At 44.1% G+C, this 16,344-nt stretch overlaps 1 long non-coding RNA gene across 50 annotated transcripts in view; it reads right to left on the bottom strand.

Moving 5' to 3' along the window:
- Window positions 1-16,344, bottom strand: part of LOC307185334 — a 3,778,167-nt gene that overhangs the window by 751,384 nt on the left and 3,010,439 nt on the right. Inside the window, exon 16 of one of the 50 annotated variants that reach the window (XR_013827975.1) lies at window positions 10,525-10,606. The exons of the other annotated variants lie outside the window; for them this stretch is intronic. This is a non-coding gene — a long non-coding RNA (uncharacterized lncRNA). The remainder of the gene's footprint in view (window positions 1-10,524; window positions 10,607-16,344) is intronic. 50 annotated transcript variants of the gene reach the window in all.

The raw sequence follows: 16,344 nt of genomic DNA, 5'->3' as shown, positions 1-16,344 counted from the left end.
GTTTCAACTACCCAGGTTTTAGGTATTCTTCCTTCAGCTAAAACATGCATGTGGAACCCAGAGTATGATCAACCATGTGATCGGGAGACGTGTTCAAATATGTCTCAGTTTTCCTCCCCTGGTACTCGGGTGCAACATTCCAGACGCTTTACTAACACTCTCCCCACTTGGAGAGTCAGCGCCTTTAACCTCCTGTTTGGCACAGTTTGCAATTTCTGCGGAAGATGAACAGGAATAGCGAGAACCAATGAGAGGCTAGCTGGAGGTGTCTGGACGGGCAAATTTATCTCTCATTTCCCAACAGGAAGAGGAAATAACCAAAGGCTCAGCGTGCCGTGCCGGAACCAGATTAGGGCCTGAAGCCATCCTGCGGTGTTGCGGCCAGCTCAAAAGAAAGCGAGTTGAAGAAAGGAGCTCAGGGGCACTGTAATTCACAAACCTGCAGAGTTATAAATGACAGCTATCGTCCAAAAATAGACTGAAGTAAGGCTGCCAAGAGTACTTGAAAGCGGGGCAGAATTGCAGGAAACTGATTTCAGGAGGTAGACTGGAATTGCATTGAAAGCATAGGAAAAGAGGCAGAACTTCCACAATGATGCACTTGGCCAAAAAGGGCGTATGCATTTTTTCCTGAATATATTCAGGAAAAAACGCATACGCCCTTTTTGGCCAACCAAGCAAGCTTGCAAAGGAAATCTGCACTACAATGAAGTCTCACTTCCCCCCGGTCAAAAGGGCCATCTGAAAAAAGTGTAAAATCCAGAAAGGCAGGACAGGCCATGGAGAACTGGGAGCCTTGTTATGCTGATGGGCGGGATGTAAATTGCCAACAACCACTCGGGAGAAGTGTATGGTGTTTCCTGAAACATCTAAAAAACAAAGCAACAGAGCCTAGGGCACTGCCACTTATGGTCCTATAGCTTAGGGAAATTAAAATCAAAAAGACACAGCCACCCCAAAGTTTGGGGCGCCTCTGTTTACAAGAACCTCGTTTACAGTAGAAGTTCAACATCGCAGAAAGTGAAAAATGGATAAAGAAGTTGTGGTATTTACTTACAAAGCAATATCACTCAGCAATGAAATCTGTGTCATCAGGCCCTTAGCAGCACAATGAGTGGATTCAGGTATGATGATTCTAACTGAAGTAAGTCACACAGAAAAAGAAACATCATAAGATATCAGTAATACACGGAATGTAAACTTGGCTACACAGGAACTGAATTACAGAACAGAACAGGGTCTCAAATTTAGAGAACCAACTTATGCTTGCTTAAGGGTAAAGGTGAGTTGGGGTGCTGCATAAAACCAGAGATTGAAATGAGCACAGATAAAGTTCCTTAAGTCAAATATGGAATAGACAAGAGCTACTCCTTGCTCAACGAAATGGACTCAACACCGCATATTAAATGCCTAAGAATGTACCTGACTAGTAAGTATCTTAAAACCTATGGATTGCTATGTCTCCGAAAGAGAATCAAGCATGTGTACAGGGGCATAAACGCAGCAGTGATAGGATTGGAGAGGTTCGGTGAGCAAATGAAGACCCTTTGAAGTCATATTGCATGGTACCCATTTCACGGGTCTTAACTCTCCAGGTTTAAGGTATTCTTCCTTCAGCTAAAACATGCATGTGGAACCCAAGTATGATCAACCATGTGAACGGGAGACGTGTTCAAAGATGTCTCAGTTTTCCTCCCCTGGTACTCGGGTGCAACATTCCAGACGCTTTACTAACACTCTCCCCACTTGGAGAGTCAGCGCCTTTAACCTCCTGTTTGGCCCAGTTTGCAATTTCTGCGGAAGATGAACAGGAATAGCGAGAACCAATGAGAGGCTAACTGGAGGTGTCTGGACGGGCAAATTTAACTCTCATTTCCCACCATGAAGAGGAAATAACCAAAGGCTCAGCGTGCCGTGCCGAAACCAGATTAGGGCCTGAAGCCAGCCTGCGGTGTTGCGGCCAGGTCACAAGAAAGCAAGTTGAAGAAAGGAGCTCAGGGGCACTGTAATTCACAAACCTGCAGAGTTATAAATGACAGCTATCGTCCAAAAATAGACTGAAGTAAGGCTGCCAAGAGGACTTGAAAGCGGGGCAGAATTGCAGGAAACCGATTTCAGGAGGTAGACTGGAATTGCATTGAAAGCATAGGAAAAGAGGCAGAACGTCCACAATGATGCACTTGGCCAAAAAGGGCGTATGCGTTTTTTCCTGAATATATTCAGGAAAAAACGCATACGCCCTTTTTGGCCAACCAAGCAAGCTTGCAAAGGAAATCTGCACTACAATGAAGTCTCACTTCCCCCCGGTCAAAAGGGCCATCTGAAAAACGTGTAAAATCCAGAAAGGCAGGACAGGCCATGGAGAACTGGGAGCCTTGTTATGCTGATGGGCGGGATGTAAATTGCCAACAACCACTCGGGAGAAGTGTATGGTGTTTCCTGAAACATCTAAAAAACAAAGCAACAGAACCTAGGGCACTTCAACTTATGGTCCTATAGCTTAGGGAAATTAAAATCAAAAAGACACAGCCACCCCAAAGTTTGGAACGGCTCTGTTTACAAGAACCTCGTTTACAGTACAAGTTCAACATCGCAGAAAGTGAAAAATGGATAAAGAAGTTGTGGTATTTACTTACAAAGCAATATCACTCAGCAATGAAATCTGTGTCATCAGGCCCTTAGCAGCACAATGAGTGGATTCAGGTATGATGATTCTAACTGAAATAAGTCACACAGAAAAAGAAACATCATAAGATATCAGTAATACACGGAATGTAAACTTGGCTACACAGGAAGTGAATTACAGAACAGAACAGGGTCTCAAATTTAGAAAACCAACGTATTCTTGCTTAAGGGTAAAGGTGAGTTGGGGTGCTGCATAAAACCAGAGATTGAAATGAGCACAGATAAAGTTCCTTAAGCCAAATATGGAATAGACAAGAGCTACTCCTTGCTCAACGAAATGGACTCAACACCCCATATTAAACGCCTAAGAATGTACCTGACTAGTAAGTATCTTAAAACCTATGGATTGCTATGTCTCCGAAAGAGAATCAAGCATGTGTACAGGGGCATAAACGCAGCAGTGATAGGATTGGAGAGGTTCGGTGAGCAGATGAAGACCCTTTGAAGTCATATTGCATGGTACCCATTCCACGGGTTTCAACTACCCAGGTTTAAGGTATTCTTCCTTCAGCTAGAACATGCATGTGGAACCTAGAGTATGATCAACCATGTGATCGGGAGACGTGTTCAAATATGTCTCAGTTTTCCTCCCCTGGTACTCGGGTGCAACATTCCAGACGCTTTACTAACACTCTCCCCACTTGGAGAGTCAGTCCCTTTAACCTCCTGTTTGGCCCAGTTTGCAATTTCTGCGGAAGATGAACAGGAATAGCGAGAACCAATGAGAGGCTAGCTGGAGGTGTCTGGACGGGCAAATTTAACTCTCATTTCCCACCAGGAAGAGGAATTAACCAAAGGCTCCGCATGCCGGCCCGGAACCAGATTAGGGCCTGAAGCCATCCTGCGGTGTTGCGGCCAGGTCACAAGAAAGCGAGTTGAAGAAAGGAGCTCAGGGGCACTGTAATTCACAAACCTGCAGAGTTATAAATGAAAGCTATCGTCCAAAAATAGACTGAAGTAAGGCTGCCAAGAGGACTTGAAAGCGGGGCAGAATTGCAGGAAACCGATTTCAGGAGGTAGACTGGAATTGCATTGAAAGCATAGGAAAAGAGGCAGAAAGTCCACAATGATGCACTTGGCCAAAAAGGGCGTATGCGTTTTTTCCTGAATATATTCAGGAAAAAACGCATACGCCCTTTTTGGCCAACCAAGCAAGCTTGCAAAGGAAATCTGCACTACAATGAAGTCTCACTTCCCCCCGGTCAAAAGGGCCATCTGAAAAAAGTGTAAAATCCAGAAAGGCAACAGGCCATTGAGAACTGGGAGCCTTGTTATGCTGAAGGGCGGGATGTAAATTGCCAACAGACACTTGGGAGAAGTGTATGATGTTTCCTGAAACATCTAAAAAACAAAGCAACAGAGCCTAGGGCACTTCCACTTATGGTCCTATAGCTTAGGGAAATTAAAATCAAAAAGACACAGCTCCCCAAAGTTTGGAACGGCTCTGTTTACAAGAACCTCGTTTACAGTACAAGTTCAACATCGCAGAAAGTGAAAAATGGATAAAGAATTTGTGGTATTCACTTACAAAGCAATATCACTCAGCAATGAAATCTATGTCATCAGGCCCTTAGCAGCACAATGAGTGGATTCAGGTATAATGATTCTAACTGAAATAAGTCACACAGAAAAAGAAACATCATCAGATATCAGTAATACACGGAATGGAAACTTGGCTACACAGGAACTGAATTACAGAACAGAACAGGGTCTCAAATTTAGAAAGACAACTTATGCTTGCTTAAGGGTAAAGGTGAGTTGGGGTGCTGCATAAAACCAGAGATTGAAATGAGCACAGATAAATTTCCTTAAGCCAAATATGGAATAGACAAGAGCTACTCCTTGCTCAACGAAATGGACTCAACACCGCATATTAAACGCCTAAGAATGTACCTGACTTGTAAGTATCTTAAAACCTATGGATTGCTATGTCTCCAAAAGAGAATCAAGCATGTGTACAGGGGCATAAACGCAGCAGTGATAGGATTGGAGAGGTTCGGTGAGCAAATGAAGACCCTTTGAAGTCATATTGCATGGTACCCATTCCACGGGTTTCAACTACCCAGGTTTAAGGTATTCTTCCTTCAGCTAAAACATGCATGTGGAACCTAGAGTATGATCAACCATGTGATCGGGAGACGTGTTCAAATATGTCTCAGTTTTCCTCCCCTGGTACTCGGGTGCAACATTCCAGACGCTTTACTAACACTCTCCCCACTTGGAGAGTCAGTCCCTTTAACCTCCTGTTTGGCCCAGTTTGCAATTTCTGCGGACGATGAACAGGAATAGCGAGAACCAATGAGAGGCTAGCTGGAGGTGTCTGGACGGGCAAATTTAACTCTCATTTCCCACCAGGAAGAGGAATTAACCAAAGGCTCAGCATGCCGGGCCGGAACCAGATTAGGGCCTGAAGCCATCCTGCGGTGTTGCGGCCAGGTCACAAGAAAGCGAGTTGAAGAAAGGAGCTCAGGGGCACTGTAATTCACAAACCTGCAGAGTTATAAATGACAGCTATCGTCCAAAAATAGACTGAAGTAAGGCTGCCAAGAGGACTTGAAAGCGGGGCAGAATTGCAGGAAACCGATTTCAGGAGGTAGACTGGAATTGCATTGAAAGCATAGGAAAAGAGGCAGAACGTCCACAATGATGCACTTGGCCAAAAAGGGCGTATGCGTTTTTTCCTGAATATATTCAGGAAAAAACGCATACGCCCTTTTTGGCCAACCAAGCAAGCTTGCAAAGGAAATCTGCACTACAATGAAGTCTCACTTCCCCCCGGTCAAAAGGGCCATCTGAAAAAAGTGTAAAATCCAGAAAGGCAGGACAGGCCATGGAGAACTGGGAGCCTTGTTATGCTGATGGGCGGGATGTAAATTGCCAACAGACACTCGGGAGAAGTGTATGGTGTTTCCTGAAACATCTAAAAAACAAAGCAACAGAGCCTAGGGCACTTCCACTTATGGTCCTATAGCTTAGGGAAATTAAAATCAAAAAGACACAGCCACCCCATAGTTTGGAACGGCTCTGTTTACAAGAACCTCGTTTACAGTACAAGTTCAACATCGCAGAAAGTGAAAAATGGATAAAGAAGTTGTGGTATTTACTTACAAAGCAATATCACTCAGCAATGAAATCTGTGTCATCAGGCCCTTAGCAGCACAATGAGTGGATTCAGGTATGATGATTCTAACTGAAATAAGTCACACAGAAAAAGAAACATCATAAGATATCAGTAATACACGGAATGTAAACTTGGCTACACAGGAACTGAATTACAGAACAGAACAGGGTCTCAAATTTAGAAAACCAACGTATTCTTGCTTAAGGGTAAAGGTGAGTTGGGGTGCTGCATAAAACCAGAGATTGAAATGAGCACAGATAAAGTTCCTTAAGCCAAATATGGAATAGACAAGAGCTACTCCTTGCTCAACGAAATGGACTCAACACCCCATATTAAACGCCTAAGAATGTACCTGACTAGTAAGTATCTTAAAACCTATGGATTGCTATGTCTCCGAAAGAGAATCAAGCATGTGTACAGGGGCATAAACGCAGCAGTGATAGGATTGGAGAGGTTCGGTGAGCAGATGAAGACCCTTTGAAGTCATATTGCATGGTACCCATTCCACGGGTTTCAACTACCCAGGTTTAAGGTATTCTTCCTTCAGCTAAAACATGCATGTGGAACCTAGAGTATGATCAACCATGTGATCGGGAGACGTGTTCAAATATGTCTCAGTTTTCCTCCCCTGGTACTCGGGTGCAACATTCCAGACGCTTTACTAACACTCTCCCCACTTGGAGAGTCAGTCCCTTTAACCTCCTGTTTGGCCCAGTTTGCAATTTCTGCGGAAGATGAACAGGAATAGCGAGAACCAATGAGAGGCTAGCTGGAGGTGTCTGGACGGGCAAATTTAACTCTCATTTCCCACCAGGAAGAGGAATTAACCAAAGGCTCAGCATGCCGGCCCAGAACCAGATTAGGGCCTGAAGCCATTCTGCGGTGTTGCGGCCAGGTCACAAGAAAGCGAGTTGAAGAAAGGAGCTCAGGGGCACTGTAATTCACAAACCTGCAGAGTTATAAATGACAGCTATCGTCCAAAAATAGACTGAAGTAAGGCTGCCAAGAGGACTTGAAAGCGGGGCAGAATTGCAGGAAACCGATTTCAGGAGGTAGACTGGAATTGCATTGAAAGCATAGGAAAAGAGGCAGAACGTCCACAATGATGCACTTGGCCAAAAAGGGCATATGCGTTTTTTCCTGAATATATTCAGGAAAAAACGCATACGCCCTTTTTGGCCAACCAAGCAAGCTTGCAAAGGAAATCTGCACTACAATGAAGTCTCACTTCCCCCCGGTCAAAAGGGCCATCTGAAAAAAGTGTAAAATCCAGAAAGGCAACAGGCCATTGAGAACTGGGAGCCTTGTTATGCTGAAGGGCGGGATGTAAATTGCCAACAGACACTTGGGAGAAGTGTATGGTGTTTCCTGAAACATCTAAAAAACAAAGCAACAGAGCCTAGGGCACTTCCACTTATGGTCCTATAGCTTAGGGAAAATAAAATCAAAAAGACACAGCTCCCCAAAGTTTGGAACGGCTCTGTTTACAAGAACCTCGTTTACAGTACAAGTTCAACATCGCAGAAAGTGAAAAATGGATAAAGAAGTTGTGGTATTCACTTACAAAGCAATATCACTCAGCAATGAAATCTATGTCATCAGGCCCTTAGCAGGACAATGAGTGGATTCAGGTATGATGATTCTAACTGAAATAAGTCACACAGAAAAAGAAACCTCATCAGATATCAGTAATACACGGAATGGAAACTTGGCTACACAGGAACTGAATTACAGAACAGAACAGGGTCTCAAATTTAGAAAGACAACTTATGCTTGCTTAAGGGTAAAGGTGAGTTGGGGTGCTGCATAAAACCAGAGATTGAAATGAGCACAGATAAAGTTCCTTAAGCCAAATATGGAATAGACAAGAGCTACTCCTTGCTCAACGAAATGGACTCAACACCGCATATTAAACGCCTAAGAATGTACCTGACTTGTAAGTATCTTAAAACCTATGGATTGCTATGTCTCCAAAAGAGAATCAAGCATGTGTACAGGGGCATAAACGCAGCAGTGATAGGATTGGAGAGGTTCGGTGAGCAAATGAAGACCCTTTGAAGTCATATTGCATGGTACCCATTCCACGGGTTTCAACTACCCAGGTTTAAGGTATTCTTCCTTCAGCTAAAACATGCATGTGGAACCTAGAGTATGATCAACCATGTGATCGGGAGACGTGTTCAAATATGTCTCAGTTTTCCTCCCCTGGTACTCGGGTGCAACATTCCAGACGCTTTACTAACACTCTCCCCACTTGGAGAGTCAGTCCCTTTAACCTCCTGTTTGGCCCAGTTTGCAATTTCTGCGGAAGATAAACAGGAATAGCGAGAACCAATGAGAGGCTAGCTGGAGGTGTCTGGACGGGCAAATTTAACTCTCATTTCCCACCAGGAAGAGGAATTAACCAAAGGCTCAGCATGCCGGGCCGGAACCAGATTAGGGCCTGAAGCCATCCTGCGGTGTTGCGGCCAGGTCACAAGAAAGCGAGTTGAAGAAAGGAGCTCAGGGGCACTGTAATTCACAAACCTGCAGAGTTATAAATGACAGCTATCGTCCAAAAATAGACTGAAGTAAGGCTGCCAAGAGGACTTGAAAGCGGGGCAGAATTGCAGGAAACCGATTTCAGGAGGTAGACTGGAATTGCATTGAAAGCATAGGAAAAGAGGCAGAACGTCCACAATGATGCACTTGGCCAAAAAGGGCGTATGCGTTTTTTCCTGAATATATTCAGGAAAAAACGCATACGCCCTTTTTGGCCAACCAAGCAAGCTTGCAAAGGAAATCTGCACTACAATGAAGTCTCACTTCCCCCCGGTCAAAAGGGCCATCTGAAAAAAGTGTAAAATCCAGAAAGGCAGGACAGGCCATGGAGAACTGGGAGCCTTGTTATGCTGATGGGCGGGATGTAAATTGCCAACAGACACTCGGGAGAAGTGTATGGTGTTTCCTGAAACATCTAAAAAACAAAGCAACAGAGCCTAGGGCACTGCCACTTATGGTCCTATAGCTTAGGGAAATTAAAATCAAAAAGACACAGCCACCCCAAAGTTTGGGACGCCTCTGTTTACAAGAACCTCGTTTACAGTACAAGTTCAACATCGCAGAAAGTGAAAAATGGATAAAGACGTTGTGGTATTTACTTACAAAGCAATATCACTCAGCAATGAAATCTATGTCATCAGGCCCTTAGCATGACAATGAGTGGATTCAGGTATGATGATTCTAACTGAAATAAGTCACACAGAAAAAGAAACATCATAAGATATCAGTAATACACGGAATGTAAACTTGGCTACACAGGAACTGAATTACAGAACAGAACAGGGTCTCAAATTTAGAAAACCAACTTATGCTTGCTTAAGGGTAAAGGTGAGTTGGGGTGCTGCATAAAACCAGAGATTGAAATGAGCACAGATAAAGTTCCTTAAGTCAAATATGGAATAGACAAGAGCTACTCCTTGCTCAACGAAATGGACTCAACACCGCATATTAAACGCCTAAGAATGTACCTGACTAGTAAGTATCTTAAAACCTATGGATTGCTATGTCTCCGAAAGAGAATCAAGCATGTGTACAGGGGCATAAACGCAGCAGTGATAGGATTGGAGAGGTTCGGTGAGCAAATGAAGACCCTTTGAAGTCATATTGCATGGTACCCATTACACGGGTCTTAACTCTCCAGGTTTAAGGTATTCTTCCTTCAGCTAAAACATGCATGTGGATCCCAAGTATGATCAACCATGTGAATGGGAGACGTGTTCAAATATGTCTCAGTTTTCCTCCCCTGGTAATCGGGTGCAACATTCCAGATGCTTTACTAACACTCTCCCCACTTGGAGAGTCAGTCCCTTTAACCTCCTGTTTGGCCCAGTTTGCAATTTCTGCGGAAGATGAACAGGAATAGCGAGAACCAATGAGAGACTAGCTGGAGGTGTCTGGACGGGCAAATTTAACTCTCATTTCCCACCAGGAAGAGGAAATAACCAAAGGATCAGCGTGCCGTGCCGGAATCAGATTAGGGCCTGAAGCCATCCTGCGGTGTTGCGGCCAGGTCACAAGAAAGCGAGTTGAAGAAAGGAGCTCAGGGACACTGTAATTCACAAACCTGCAGAGTTATACATGACAGCTATCGTCCAAAAATATACTGAAGTAAGGCTGCCAAGAGGACTTGAAAGCAGGGCAGAATTGCAGGAAACCGATTTCAGGAGGTAGACTGGAATTGCATTGAAAGCATAGGAAAAGAGGCAGAACGTCCACAATGATGCACTTGGCCAAAAAGGGCGTATGCGTTTTTTCCTGAATATATTCAGGAAAAAACGCATACGCCCTTTTTGGCCAACCAAGCAAGCTTGCAAAGGAAATCTGCACTACAATGAAGTCTCACTTCCCCCCGGCAAAAGGGCCATCTGAAAAAAGTGTAAAATCCAGAAAGGCAGGACAGGCCATGGAGAACTGGGAGCCTTGTTATGCTGATGGGCGGGATGTAAATTGCCAACAACCACTCCGGAGAAGTGTATGGTGTTTCCTGAAACATCTAAAAAACAAAGCAACAGAGCCTAGGGCACTGCCACTTATGGTCCTATAGCTTAGGGAAATTAAAATCAAAAAGACACAGCCACCCCAAAGTTTGGGACGCCTCTGTTTACAAGAACCTCGTTTACAGTACAAGTTCAACATCGCAGAAAGTGAAAAATGGATAAAGAAGTTGTGGTATTTACTTACAAAGCAATATCACTCAGCAATGAAATCTATGTCATCAGGCCCTTAGCATCGCAATGAGTGGATTCAGGTATGATGATTCTAACTGAAATAAGTCACACAGAAAAAGAAACATCATAAGATATCAGTAATACACGGAATGTAAACTTGGCTACACAGGAACTGAATTACAGAACAGAAGAGGGTCTCAAATTTAGAAAACCAACTTATGCTTGCTTAAGGGTAAAGGTGAGTTGGGGTGCTGCATAAAACCAGAGGTTGAAATGAGCACAGATAAAGTTCCTTAAGTCAAATATGGAATAGACAAGAGCTACTCCTTGCTCAACGAAATGGACTCAACACCGCATATTAAATGCCTAAGAATGTACCTGACTAGTAAGTATCGTAAAACCTATGGATTGCTATGTCTCCAAACGAGAATCAAGCATGTGTGCAGGGGCATAAACGCAGCAGTGATAGGATTGGAGAGGTTCGGTGAGCAAATGAAGACCCTTTGATGTCATATTGCATGGTACCCATTACACGGGTCTCAACTCTCCAGGTTTAAGGTATTCTTCCTTCAGCTAAAACATGCATGTGGAACCCAAGTATGATCAACCATGTGAACGGGAGACGTGTTCAAATATGTCTCAGTTTTCCTCCCCTGGTACTCGGGTGCAACATTCCAGACGCTTTACTAACACTCTCCCCACTTGGAGAGTCAGCGCCTTTAACCTCCTGTTTGGCCCAGGTTGCAATTTCCGCGGACGATGAACAGGAATAGCGAGAACCAATGAGAGGCTAGCTGGAGGTGTCTGGACGGGCAAATTTAACTCTCATTTCCCACCAGGAAGAGGAAATAACCAAAGGCTCAGCGTGCCATACCGGAACCAGATTAGGGCCTGAAGCCATCCTGCGGTGTTGCGGCCAGCTCAAAAGAAAGCGAGTTGAAGAAAGGAGCTCAGGGGCACTGTAATTCACAAACCTGCAGAGTTATAAATGACAGCTATCGTCCAAAAATAGACTGAAGTAAGGCTGCCAAGAGGACTTGAAAGCGGGGCAGAATTGCAGGAAACCGATTTCAGGAGGTAGACTGGAATTGCATTGAAAGCATAGGAAAAGAGGCAGAACGTCCACAATGATGCACTTGGCCAAAAAGGGCGTATGCGTTTTTTCCTGAATATATTCAGGAAAAAACGCATACGCCCTTTTTGGCCAACCAAGCAAGCTTGCAAAGGAAATCTGCACTACAATGAAGTCTCACTTCCCCCCGGTCAAAAGGGCCATCTGAAAAACGTGTAAAATCCAGAAAGGCAGGACAGGCCATGGAGAACTGGGAGCCTTGTTATGCTGATGGGCGGGATGTAAATTGCCTACAACCACTCGGGAGAAGTGTATGGTGTTTCCTGAAACATCTAAAAAACAAAGCAACAGAACCTAGGGCACTTCCACTTATGGTCCTATAGCTTAGGGAAATTAAAATCAAAAAGACACAGCCACCCCAAAGTTTGGAACGGCTCTGTTTACAAGAACCTCGTTTACAGTACAAGTTCAACATCGCAGAAAGTGAAAAATGGATAAAGAAGTTGTGGTATTTACTTACAAAGCAATATCACTCAGCAATGAAATCTGTGTCATCAGGCCCTTAGCAGCACAATGAGTGGATTCAGGTATGATGATTCTAACTGAAATAAGTCACACAGAAAAAGAAACATCATAAGATATCAGTAATACACGGAATGGAAACTTGGCTACACAGGAACTGAATTACAGAACAGAACAGGGTCTCAAATTTAGAAAACCAACGTATTCTTGCTTAAGGGTAAAGGTGAGTTGGGGTGCTGCATAAAACCAGAGATTGAAATGAGCACAGATAAAGTTCCTTAAGCCAAATATGGAATAGACAAGAGCTACTCCTTGCTCAACGAAATGGACTCAACACCCCATATTAAACGCCTAAGAATGTACCTGACTAGTAAGTATCTTAAAATCTATGGATTGCTATGTCTCCGAAAGAGAATCAAGCATGTGTACAGGGGCATAAACGCAGCAGTGATAGGATTGGAGAGGTTCGGTGAGCAGATGAAGACCCTTTGAAGTCATATTGCATGGTACCCATTCCACGGGTTTCAACTACCCAGGTTTAAGGTATTCTTCCTTCAGCTAAAACATGCATGTGGAACCTAGAGTATGATCAACCATGTGATCGGGAGACGTGTTCAAATATGTCTCAGTTTTCCTCCCCTGGTACTCGGGTGCAACATTCCAGACGCTTTACTAACACTCTCCCCACTTGGAGAGTCAGTCCCTTTAACCTCCTGTTTGGCCCAGTTTGCAATTTCTGCGGAAGATGAACAGGAATAGCGAGAACCAATGAGAGGCTAGCTGGAGGTGTCTGGACGGGCAAATTTAACTCTCATTTCCCACCAGGAAGAGGAATTAACCAAAGGCTCAGCATGCCGGCCCAGAACCAGATTAGGGCCTGAAGCCATCCTGCGGTGTTGCGGCCAGGTCACAAGAAAGCGAGTTGAAGAAAGGAGCTCAGGGGCACTGTAATTCACAAACCTGCAGAGTTATAAATGACAGCTATCGTCCAAAAATAGACTGAAGTAAGGCTGCCAAGAGGACTTGAAAGCGGGGCAGAATTGCAGGAAACCGATTTCAGGAGGTAGACTGGAATTGCATTGAAAGCATAGGAAAAGAGGCAGAACGTCCACAATGATGCACTTGGCCAAAAAGGGCATATGCGTTTTTTCCTGAATATATTCAGGAAAAAACGCATACGCCCTTTTTGGCCAACCAAGCAAGCTTGCAAAGGAAATCTGCACTACAATGAAGTCTCACTTCCCCCCGGTCAAAAGGGCCATCTGAAAAAAGTGTAAAATCCAGAAAGGCAACAGGCCATTGAGAACTGGGAGCCTTGTTATGCTGAAGGGCGGGATGTAAATTGCCAACAGACACTTGGGAGAAGTGTATGGTGTTTCCTGAAACATCTAAAAAACAAAGCAACAGAGCCTAGGGCACTTCCACTTATGGTCCTATAGCTTAGGGAAAATAAAATCAAAAAGACACAGCTCCCCAAAGTTTGGAACGGCTCTGTTTACAAGAACCTCGTTTACAGTACAAGTTCAACATCGCAGAAAGTGAAAAATGGATAAAGAAGTTGTGGTATTCACTTACAAAGCAATATCACTCAGCAATGAAATCTATGTCATCAGGCCCTTAGCAGGACAATGAGTGGATTCAGGTATGATGATTCTAACTGAAATAAGTCACACAGAAAAAGAAACCTCATCAGATATCAGTAATACACGGAATGGAAACTTGGCTACACAGGAACTGAATTACAGAACAGAACAGGGTCTCAAATTTAGAAAGACAACTTATGCTTGCTTAAGGGTAAAGGTGAGTTGGGGTGCTGCATAAAACCAGAGATTGAAATGAGCACAGATAAAGTTCCTTAAGCCAAATATGGAATAGACAAGAGCTACTCCTTGCTCAACGAAATGGACTCAACACCGCATATTAAACGCCTAAGAATGTACCTGACTTGTAAGTATCTTAAAACCTATGGATTGCTATGTCTCCAAAAGAGAATCAAGCATGTGTACAGGGGCATAAACGCAGCAGTGATAGGATTGGAGAGGTTCGGTGAGCAAATGAAGACCCTTTGAAGTCATATTGCATGGTACCCATTCCACGGGTTTCAACTACCCAGGTTTAAGGTATTCTTCCTTCAGCTAAAACATGCATGTGGAACCTAGAGTATGATCAACCATGTGATCGGGAGACGTGTTCAAATATGTCTCAGTTTTCCTCCCCTGGTACTCGGGTGCAACATTCCAGACGCTTTACTAACACTCTCCCCACTTGGAGAGTCAGTCCCTTTAACCTCCTGTTTGGCCCAGTTTGCAATTTCTGCGGAAGATAAACAGGAATAGCGAGAACCAATGAGAGGCTAGCTGGAGTTGTCTGGACGGGCAAATTTAACTCTCATTTCCCACCAGGAAGAGGAATTAACCAAAGGCTCAGCATGCCGGGCCGGAACCAGATTAGGGCCTGAAGCCATCCTGCGGTGTTGCGGCCAGGTCACAAGAAAGCGAGTTGAAGAAAGGAGCTCAGGGGCACTGTAATTCACAAACCTGCAGAGTTATAAATGACAGCTATCGTCCAAAAATAGACTGAAGTAAGGCTGCCAAGAGGACTTGAAAGCGGGGCAGAATTGCAGGAAACCGATTTCAGGAGGTAGACTGGAATTGCATTGAAAGCATAGGAAAAGAGGCAGAACGTCCACAATGATGCACTTGGCCAAAAAGGGCGTATGCGTTTTTTCCTGAATATATTCAGGAAAAAACGCATACGCCCTTTTTGGCCAACCAAGCAAGCTTGCAAAGGAAATCTGCACTACAATGAAGTCTCACTTCCCCCCGGTCAAAAGGGCCATCTGAAAAAAGTGTAAAATCCAGAAAGGCAGGACAGGCCATGGAGAACTGGGAGCCTTGTTATGCTGATGGGCGGGATGTAAATTGCCAACAGACACTCGGGAGAAGTGTATGGTGTTTCCTGAAACATCTAAAAAACAAAGCAACAGAGCCTAGGGCACTGCCACTTATGGTCCTATAGCTTAGGGAAATTAAAATCAAAAAGACACAGCCACCCCAAAGTTTGGGACGCCTCTGTTTACAAGAACCTCGTTTACAGTACAAGTTCAACATCGCAGAAAGTGAAAAATGGATAAAGAAGTTGTGGTATTTACTTACAAAGCAATATCACTCAGCAATGAAATCTATGTCATCAGGCCCTTAGCATCGCAATGAGTGGATTCAGGTATGATGATTCTAACTGAAATAAGTCACACAGAAAAAGAAACATCATAAGATATCAGTAATACACGGAATGTAAACTTGGCTACACAGGAACTGAATTACAGAACAGAAGAGGGTCTCAAATTTAGAAAACCAACTTATGCTTGCTTAAGGGTAAAGGTGAGTTGGGGTGCTGCATAAAACCAGAGGTTGAAATGAGCACAGATAAAGTTCCTTAAGTCAAATATGGAATAGACAAGAGCTACTCCTTGCTCAACGAAATGGACTCAACACCGCATATTAAATGCCTAAGAATGTACCTGACTAGTAAGTATCGTAAAACCTATGGATTGCTATGTCTCCAAACGAGAATCAAGCATGTGTGCAGGGGCATAAACGCAGCAGTGATAGGATTGGAGAGGTTCGGTGAGCAAATGAAGACCCTTTGATGTCATATTGCATGGTACCCATTACACGGGTCTTAACTCTCCAGGTTTAAGGTATTCTTCCTTCAGCTAAAACATGCATGTGGAACCCAAGTATGATCAACCATGTGAACGGGAGACGTGTTCAAATATGTCTCAGTTTTCCTCCCCTGGTACTCGGGTGCAACATTCCAGACGCTTTACTAACACTCTCCCCACTTGGAGAGTCAGCGCCTTTAACCTCCTGTTTGGCCCAGGTTGCAATTTCCGCGGACGATGAACAGGAATAGCGAGAACCAATGAGAGGCTAGCTGGAGGTGTCTGGACGGGCAAATTTAACTCTCATTTCCCACCAGGAAGAGGAAATAACCAAAGGCTCAGCGTGCCATACCGGAACCAGATTAGGGCCTGAAGCCATCTTGCGGTGTTGCGGCCAGCTCAAAAGAAAGCGAGTTGAAGAAAGGAGCTCAGGGGCACTGTAATTCACAAACCTGCAGAGTTATAAATGACAGCTATCGTCCAAAAATAGACTGAAGTAAGGCTGCCAAGAGGACTTGAAAGCGGGGCAGAATTGCAGGAAACCGATTTCAGGAGGTAGACTGGAATTGCA

Source organism: Stenella coeruleoalba, assembly GCF_951394435.1.
Source record: "Stenella coeruleoalba genome assembly, chromosome: 4".
Classification (NCBI taxonomy): Eukaryota; Metazoa; Chordata; class Mammalia; order Artiodactyla; family Delphinidae; genus Stenella; species Stenella coeruleoalba.
Note: the sequence above shows the minus strand (reverse complement) of the source record. Positions and strands in the feature narration are given on the sequence as shown.